The following is a 10,213-nucleotide window of genomic DNA, read 5'->3' as shown; positions in this document are numbered from 1 at the left end:
TTCCACCACAGCTGGAGGGCCGTAGTTTGGCTACCCCTGCCATAGACACACTCCTAAACCTTGTGGACAGCCTTCCCAGAAGAGTTGAAGCTGTTATAGCTGCAAAGGTTGGGCCAATTCAATATTGAACCCTACGGACTAAGACTGGGATGCCATTAAAGTTCATGTGTGTGTACTGTAGAGGCAGGCGTCCCAATACTTTTGGCAATATATAGTATATGTGAAATAGGCACAGGTATACTAATTAAAATTGTATATAGTACAGATTTTTTTTCTCTGCTCTCACCTTTAATCTTTCTTGCACATAGACTGATCAACCTACTTCCTGCACAATAAACTTACAAAATATTTCATTTTTAAATTGTGCGGTTACCTGCTTGACCACAATCTTTGCTTGCTCTGTCAAAGATATATACGTGTGTAAGAGGTGCAGTGATAAAAAGCAGATATTCTTGTTTTATCTTTCTCCCCTCTCAACCCGAATCACTTCTAATGATTACAAAATATTTGCTGCTGCTTAATTGGGAACTCCGCTTTAAAAAATGAATGAAATCGTAAAAATTGCATATATACAGTAATGCTGAACACACCATTTTGTAATTTAATGTTATAAAAAATTACCTCTTCATTTAAAACTGTAAGCACTGTAATGTTCTAAATCTGTCAAAAAATGTCAATGCAATATGTCAAGCTGGAGGTGTTCTGTACAGAATGCCCCCAGGAATGTGACTTGCTGTGGAAATTTCATTTTGTTGAGATATTCCCTACATGTTAATTATTACTAAAGGGATGATGACACAAACTTTCCTTATTACAACACAAAGTCCATCAGCTGATTATAATGAACACAGACCTTCCCATTCAGGAATCAGGTTGGAAAGGACATGCTGAAGGAAACCGTTTCTTAATTAAAGAAAAAGGTAGGTAAAACATTGATAGACATGTAAGTTTAATTTTGTTACGAATTGAAATTCAGAGGCATCCGAATTTCTGAATTCAAACTTATCCAAATTTCAGATTCATTCAGATTTCCGAATTTCAATTAATCCAATTTAGTTTTTTCACAAATATCCAATTCTAATGACCAGTGTGGACTGAGAGGACCAGTACAGAACTAAAATGACCAATTTGCCTCTGAGAAACTTTTTGTCAATGTTTCATACACCTGATAAAATCTGCATTTATGTCTAGAAAATTGCTTAAAACCCCAAAAACATATTTTCTGAAAGCAGAGGCCATGTACCCTGTAGAAAAAAAGATGGTAATTGCGATTACTTTTTTATGTCGCACAATATTTGCGCAACTGTTTTTCAAATCTATGTCCAGTAAAGTATACACTATAATTAATTTTATTGCACACAAGCCCAATATAATGCTCCATTTTTTGTACAAAAAAATGTGGTTGTGTCGAATAAATAGATACCAAATATCTCAATCCTCAGCACAAAATAATCAATAGGCAATGCATTAAATGCCTCTATAGCTCATCAGTTTAGAGATGACCATAAATGAGGAACCTAGAATTATTTTTGGCTTCACTTCATTGCTATTAAAAGGGGCCAATAAGACTACTTCATCGGCTGTTTACCCAGATTTTTAGCTATCATTTTGACAGTTCTTAACCTGGAAATGCTCAGAGCTTAGCACTTCAGGGTTCCAAAGAGGAAATTGGAGAATGGATGTTCCTCAATGTCCTCCGGCTAACCATCCTCGAGCGGGACGGGAAATCTCTCTAATAGAACTCTGCATAATAGTAAAACCAGGGTCGTCTTAAACGTGGAGCAGAAAGGGCAGCTGCCCTGGGCCCTGTCATTGTCCTGGAGCCAAAAGCAGCTGTCCCTTGAACCGGCAAAATATACACACCTGGAACCAGGCGCTACCTTAAAGGAGCAAGGTGAAAAACACTCATCCCCATATTTCAAGCCGACCTGCAACACTAAAGCTTTCACAGGTCGGCTCTATAGATCGGGAAGTCAGTGAACACATACCACTGATGGCTGACTTCCTGATCCTCTCCCTGCAGAGAGCGGTGACTGTCAGTCACTGCTCCTCACAGGGATTCCTTTCTCCAGTGCTGACTGGAGGAATGGACAGGGGAGGGGGCGGGCACGGGCACAGCCAGCTGTCAGCCAGCGGGGTGGATCTCGACAGTATTGTCGGGATTCGTCCTGGCTGTGGCGCATCTCTCAGCTTACAGCAGGCCATAGCCCGCTATAGACTGAGTTTTGGGTCACTGGAGGACATTAGTATATGTACTCCTGTGACCCTGAAGAGAATTATGGCCAAAAAAGGTTAGGCCATAGTTTTCTTTTAAGGCTGCATAGGCAGCCGAAAATGTAATACACTCTGCTCCTACCTGGGCACAGTTTAACACACACACACACACACACTGCTCCTATGTCTTTATTACTCCCAGAGCAGCCCTGCCCAGCATGGTGCACCGCGCCTAATGTCAGCCAACAACCTTCTACTAATGTGCATTCAATTAGCCCCTGGGGACATGACCACCAAGACCAGGGGTTTAAACGTCAGTTCTATAAACAAGCCTGCTGTTCATTGCCTCACTGACAAGCTTCTGTACAATAAAGCTGAGTTGTAAATCACACAATGGCAGCATCTCAGCTTTCATTCTACCTACCCCGCCTTCCTAATCTTGGTAAAGTCCACTAGCAACAGGTTCTCTGCTAAGAGAAGGTGAGTGCTGTATTCCTTATCCTATATTTTATTTTTAGCAGCAGCTGGTGTTTTATAACCCAGAGAGAAGACAATTGTCAGTTCAATGTGTTATTAGTGTAATTCATAATGCATTTTTAATAGGGGTGCTAAGATCTATTGTTAAAGAGAAACTTCACTCCCCCTTTAAAATTCTTTTCCCTTTTACTTTGTCCACTATGTTTCGTCAAAAAAAATAAAAAAATACACCTTTAGCAATGTCTTGTGCAAGCCACCACTCTGATGCAACATGCCAAATCCCATGCTGCCATCTTCTGATGTCATCACAGGGCCCGGCTGTCTAGTTCTTGCAGCTGGCCCTTGATGATGCACCACAGCATATGCACAATGCAGTGAACGGGAGACTGTGCTATCTGTGCGCAGCGTGGAAGCAAGATTGCTCTGCACATGTGCAGTGCGGAAAGGAGCAAGCACGGCACTAGCGTAAGGCTGCATAGGCCTAAGGGTGTCAGGGTGTGTGTGTGCTTGGGGCTGGTGGAAAAATGCACCGGCCCCAAACATAGTATTTTGTTTAGTATGTGATCAGTATTGCTCGACCTCTGCCGTACGCCACGTAGTGTGATTGCGTGATGTCTCACATGGGGTCAGGTCTCACACGGGGTCACATCTCTCTCTTAGGCTTCCTCTTATCTGCTCTGCAGGAGGATGTAGCCCAAGGGTGGCTTCTGTCACATCACACAGGTCAATCAGAGTGAGATGTTAAATCCAGACTGAGCTACCGCTACAGCACCAGGGGAGAGGCAGATGAGGTAGACTGGGCTGCTGGGGCATTGTGTGTTGTTGGGGTGGAGAGGGAAACTGCATGGTTGGGGTGGGTAGGCAAGGTGGTGGGTAGGGGCTGGGGCCCAAGAAAATGTTTGCCCACGGTCCAATCAATATTAAAGACGGTCCTGAGTAAAACCCTGACAGTTTCCAACTCTTCCCCAAGCCATCCAAAACTAAGAAAAGGTTTTGGTTGGATATACACTTTAAGGACTGTCACTGGTTGGATATAGTTATATCTTATTGGGTTAATATAATGCAAACAATTCCAAATGTTACGTGAACAAAATAAGGTGGGTCTAAAGATCTGTTTGCTGGTCTGTTAATAGAATGCACTTGCCGTATGAAGACTTGAGAGGTTGAGGAATGCAAGTAAGTGTTTCCAATTTAATCCCTCCGGGAACAGAAGACTAGAGCTATGCTGGCAAACAAATCTCTTTGCTACTGAGAGATTTAACTTGGTGGCAGTAGCCTCATTTGTAAGACCTTTAAACCCCTTCCTGGATCTTAATGCTTATGTTCAAACTCAAAAGGATGAATGGAATCTGTACACTCCACTTTATAGCAGCCAAGGAAGTGCACATAATCCTGTCCTGGGCAGAACTTCACGTCCCATTGTGCATATTTTGAGGCAAGATTCACACCAAGGCAATTGAGCTGGTGAGCTGTTTTCGCACAGTTGTCGCACATTTTTGTTTGCACGATTTTGCTTTGACAACCGTGCGGTTGTCGCACGGTTTTCAATGCAAAGCGATGTCTATGGGACCCAAACCCCGCGACAACCGCCCGAAAGTAGCTCCTGACCCTTTTTGCGTGACAGGCCATATCTACCGTGCGATAAATTGCAAAGGTGTGAACAGATTCCATACATATGAATGCATCTCTGTGCTCTATCGCGCAGGTAAATCTGCATGGTAAATTGTCTAGGTGTGAACCTAGCCTGAGAGTAGAGCACTGGCAGGCAATGCAGAATGGGACCTGCTATATAGCACTACAAATACCAGCAGTACTTTATACAGCATGTCCATTAGTTGGGCTACAAAAAATAATTATTTTATTTAATAACTTACCTTCACCTCTTCTGACTGTTTTCTGGTGGGGGAGGCTGCAAAAAAACACCCCAGTGTGTGTGTGTGTCCATCTCAGACAGCGCGCCCGTGTGTGAAGGCGGCTGCTTGCTGGGTCCTCACGGCCGAGGCCCAGGGCTGCCCCCTGAAGTGCCTGCTGGCTTTTTTAAATTCTCGGCTCCCTCCATAGTATCTGGCGGCCATCATCTCTGCGCCGGGAGTGTCTGATCATCTGACACTCCCGGCGCAGAGATGAGCGGGGCCGCTGGCTGCCGGATACCAATGTGATCATCGGATACTCCCGACACAGAGATGGGGGGGGGCGACGTTGTCCGTCCACTGGACACCATCGGATCGTTATCAGGCGGGCCCCCCCATCTCTGCCCCGTTGCTGTGTTGGAATGGATACTGTGCCCTCCTGTAGGCTGAGGCCCCGGTGCGGCCGCGCCGGCGGTAGGTCCGCCCCTTACGTTTCAGAATTCTTCAGAGCTATTTAACGGTAAGAACATAATTCTATTTTTACTATGTTTCTACTGTATTCTTTTCTTCTGTCAACATACTTGTTCCTCTGTTGATGTTTTTTCTCTTAAAGTGAAAAAACATCAACAGAGGACCTCTCAGACAGCGCGCCCGTGTGTGAAGGCGGCTGCTTGCTGGGTCCTCACGGCTCTGTGATACTCCCGACACAGAGATGGGGGGGGGGCCCGACGTTGTCCGTCCACCGGACACCATCGGATCGGTATGGGGTCATGTTGAGTAAATAGATGAATAAAGCAATGGCGCTCAGCCTGATGAAGGGTACCCATGACGTTCCAATAAGTGAACTCTTTGGACTGCAATACTTTTCCAGTAAAGAGTGCAACAAGGTATCTTTTTGTTTGTCTCAATGTTGAGTAAATAGATACCAAACATGTTAAGCCCTGGAATTGCACACACCCATGCAATGGTGAAAAACTATGGTACTCAAAATTGTCCATAGGCAATGCTTAAGGCTGGGTTCACACCTGGGCGTACGGAAACGTGCTGCGCGTTTTTACCGCGATTTGCGGTAACAGAAACGCGCGACCAACATGCGTTTCCGGGGGCTATCCGGCTGTATCCTAATGGATACGCGCGGCAAATACGCCCCAAAGAAGCTCCTGTACTTCTTTGGGCGTTTTTTCTACGCGCTGTAAAACGCCCAGGTGGGAACCATGCCCATAGGCAATTATTGGTTTTCACATGTTGAGCGTTTTACAGCGCATAGGAACGCGCTGTAAAACGCCCAGGTGTGAACTAGGCCTTAAAAGCCTTTACTGCTCACCTGTTTAGAGTTAACAGCGAAAATTGTTCCTAGTATTATTAGAGAAAATACCGCACTAATAAAAATAAAAAATATATTTTTTCCACACCAATTATTAGCTGCCAACAACTCAACATAATAAACACTAATAAAACACTCTAATAACATATACCAAAAACACCAATAGTTGTGTAGCACTTAAAATAATTACAAAGTGTGAAAATACTCCTCTACTAATGTCAAGTTTTTCTGCCCTGAGGAAGGGACCCTGTGTGGTTCCGAAACGTTGGCTTGCTGTTGCTGTGACGTTTATGTCCAGTTAAATGGACATGTTTGATGCTATCATTGAGTGCTGGGGATTTGTATCTCTACTCTGTGTCTGCACGGCGCCATCCGTGATTGTGACTGCGAGCACCACTTTCTACATAGGCCTGGATTGCTGTAAGGTGTGCGGAAGGCTTCTCCATTTATCTACTAATACTGTGACATTTCATAACACTCGGGGTTATTCACACAGCTGCCGAAGGCAGCCTAGTGAATAACCCAGCCGAAGTGAAGTGAGTCGAATGATGTTCGGCCATTAACTTCAGCCATACATCAGCTGCCTTTGGTCAGCCAGACATGCTCTGCATGTTCGGCTGAGCCGAAGTGCAGAAGGAGTTTGACTAAAAAAAAGGAGGTAGAATAAAAAAAAGTGTAAAAATTATTTAAATAAATGTCTTTTTTTTTAAAGTTAAGAAAATGATACAAAAATGTAAGAACATTTTTAAAAAAAAGCGTGGGATGCCCCCCAAAAGTCATACTAGACCCTTTATGTCTGGTTGGAATTTTAGGAGGGTCCCCAAGTTAAAATAAAAAAAAAGTTGTGGGGTTCCCCCCCCAAAGCCATACCAGGCCCTTAAGGTCTGGTAGGAGTTTTAAGTAGGAACCCCACCCGCAAAATTTGGGGAAATAAAGACATGGGATCCCCCCTAAAATTCCCAACCATCCGAGCACAGGGATAGCAGGAAAGGGGGGACGGGGACCGGCGATAATAGCTAATAAATAAAGGGGCACCCAGATGCGGCCCCTGCCCTTGTGAATGAGTAAGGGGTACATGCGCACGTAACGCGCACAGGAAATTACACGTCTGCTGCTAATGGATTGGCCTATATAAACCAGCCTGACAGATCCTTAGTTGCTGGATGATCTTCAGTTAGTCCCCTGTGTCCCTAGCTTCTACCTTGTTTGCTGACTTCCTGTGTTTGACATGGATTGTCTCTGACCATTCTCGATTGCTGCCCGCCTCCTGACCTCAGCCTGTTCATTGTACTTCCTTCTGCCTCCTGTTTTGTACTTCGCTGCTTGGCTGGATTTGACCCTTGGCTTCCGTTTGGATCGCGCTCCTGCCTTCTGCTTCAAACACCCTGCTACCCGCCCGGCTTGTCCCCAACTCTGCCTGACCTGCCTCCGTTCCAGATCCTGGACTTTCTACTTGGCACAAGTGTCTGCTACATCCTTGGCACTCCTGCAGCTCGCTGTCACTCCTCCTCTGTTCCCATCCTCAGGGTCGAGGGACACGAGCTGCAAGGGAAGTCTCCTCAACTGTTGGGCTCCACTCAGGTACGTGACTATTCCCTTCCTAAAATGAATATTGTTAAAAAATAAAAACCTACTCACATGGAACATACACAAGACATCCAGCAAACAAGAGTATTTATTTCAATCCAAAATCCCTAAACCCAGCGATGGTCATTGGAGGAAGAGCAATGATGTCACCACCCCCCTTCCTCTTCCAATCACTCCATAGCTTGTATTGTTTGAGGTAAAATACAAGGCATTTTCGTGAATGGGCAAGTAACAAGGAGAGGCAAGGCAACTAGAATTCTTCACTGCTACCATGCTGCATGGCAAGATTTTTATACTTTGCAGCAGCCCTTTACACATGCCATAAGCTATGTAGTGATCATGTATAGACCCAGTGCAGTGTGTAAATTATCATTTTTGTTGTCTTCTGTTCAGGCAATGTTTCCTTCAGATGCTCTTATACAAAGATTCCCCATCCCTTTCATCTCTGTTGCTGTGTGCCACCCCTCAGTTGGATTGCTTTTGGATTTTGCAAATATACAGTAATTACTATATATGTGTCCCTCAATGAATGGTAAAGAAAATAAAAAAAATGTACTTTTTTTTTTTATACAGAAAATCTTTTTCTTGAAGTCCATTGAGAGACACAGGTTCTGCCCCTGCATCTGAGTTTTTGGCCTTTTATACTGTATATTGAATGCTCACAAAACTGAGGCATGGTTATATTTTTGTTTGCCAGTTTCTAAACCTCCTAAAGGCAGCAGTTTAAACCAAATGTCCAAGAATTACTAATGTTAATGTTAAAATGTTATTTTAATTGCCATTGTAGCTCCTGCCTAAGCCGTAAATCAATTTGGCTATAAAATATATTGCCCCCTAGTGCTGAAACTGTGTATAAACATTGTAGAAACATGACTGTGGAATGCCAAGCAAATGCTGTCAAATCTTACTGGGCGAATGATATTAAAGTATTGACTGGGTAATTTCCCAAGTGACTCCTTCATAAGTAGGCCCCTTTATCTCCAGTCCTTGTAATCCATTAAATATATACAGTATATTAGTGAAAACCACTTGATACTAAATAATATACATGCCAACGTCAGAAAAAAAACGTGTTTTCTACAGCCTCTGTTCTAAATGATTGGATAGCACTCAGTACAGAGGCTTCCCATTCATTCAGAATCTGGTGATATTAAAATATTTACTATCATCCTGTTATCAATGGGTAGAAGACTCTGTAGTGAGTTCTTCCACCTATTGAGAAACTCATGAATGAACAGGAAGTGATGTAAAGCACTTCCTGTTCATTCATAACTGGGGACACATAGTAACATGTGTCCCCAGTTATTTAATCAGCTGATCACTCCACTGGGGGGGTCTGTCACATCATCAGGATGGCATAGCGGTAGAGCGTTGAGGAGAGAGCCGGCTGTCGGCGGGGGGTGAGCAACGGGAATCTGAGGAGAAGTTGGAGCCTGTGCTGCCCCTCTTCTCCCTGCCGAGCTGTGTTGGCCATCTGGCGTCCGTGCCATGGTCCCCTTTGCTCGCCAATGCAACAGGGGTGAGGGGGCGCAGCCAGGCCAGCCCTGGCTGCGCCCGTCTCAGCTGTGCCTGAGGGGAGTGCCTCATTCGCCTCATGTTAGCTACGGCCCTGGTTAGAGCAGCTGTTTTTACTGGCATCTGTTCCCCTTTTTGAGCAGCTCAGACAGCAGGGAGACCTTATTGAGCTATTTCATATTTCTGACAGGATCACTTTAAAGAAAACTCATTTGAGAAATATGTAGAATTACCATAATTAAACATCTCCATCTGAAAATGCTAGTTCCCTGGCTTTCATGCTGATCCAATTGCTTTATTATTTACTCTTTCACTAACCCAGAACGTACAACGTGATAGGGAAGTTTGAATAGTTACTGACTTTAATTTGCTGGATGCTTGTTATGGATACAGTAACACGTTTTGTGGCTTCTTTTGGCTATCTGTAAACAAACATTCGAAGGAGGACTGCCATTATGATGACTATGATGACGTTGTGGAATTGAGAAGAATGCTGGCTCATGTTCAGGGCTCCATCTGTGAGTCAGGAGAACTCCACCCAGGAGTCAGAGTGGAGGCCAATCAGCAGAGTGCTGCGGGTTAGCACATTACTGGGGTTGTCTATTATAGATCTATAGATATATATTAGGGATGCACCGATACCATTTTTTTCCAGACCAAGTACAAGTACTGATACTTGTCCAAGTACTCACAGATACCAGTTACTGACAGCTTTTTCTTTGGTGTCATGTCAGTTTTTCTAAAACAATACAGGCTAATCAATTCAGGACAGTGGTGGAGTGCCAGGGCACAGTCACAGCTGCACCCACTGTGACCCTGTTAGTTCTCGTGAAAATGCCAAGTATCGGCACTGGTATCTGAGCATCCCTAATCAGCAGCTTACCACAAGAAGTGGTGTGATGGCAATTAAAGCCCACTTGTTAAGCCTAATGTAGACTATAATCATGTTCAGGACAGTTTCCCCAGTTTCCCCTTCTCATGTCTACTTCTTACAGAGCCACAACTCTAGAATGAGGCAGCAGTTCAAAGCCATAGGCAGTAATTAGAACAGATGGTGAGGGCTTCTCTGGACTGCCCAATGGTCCCAACAAAACTGTAAAATGGCCATATGTATTTCTGAATCTGGTGACCTAAAATGATTTAATCTGCAATCTAAATACTCACATTCTCACTCTCACTCAGCTTCTTTCAGAGGGAAAATTCAGTGCAGAATGTAGTACAATCCTTAGGATCAAGGGACTAGCTT

The sequence above is a fragment of the Nanorana parkeri genome, unplaced genomic scaffold (assembly GCF_000935625.1).
Source record: "Nanorana parkeri isolate BGI_ZX_2015 unplaced genomic scaffold, ASM93562v1 scaffold2496, whole genome shotgun sequence".
Lineage (NCBI taxonomy): Eukaryota > Metazoa > Chordata > Amphibia > Anura > Dicroglossidae > Nanorana > Nanorana parkeri.
The sequence above is the reverse complement of the archived record's forward strand: the minus strand, read 5'-3'. Positions refer to the sequence as shown.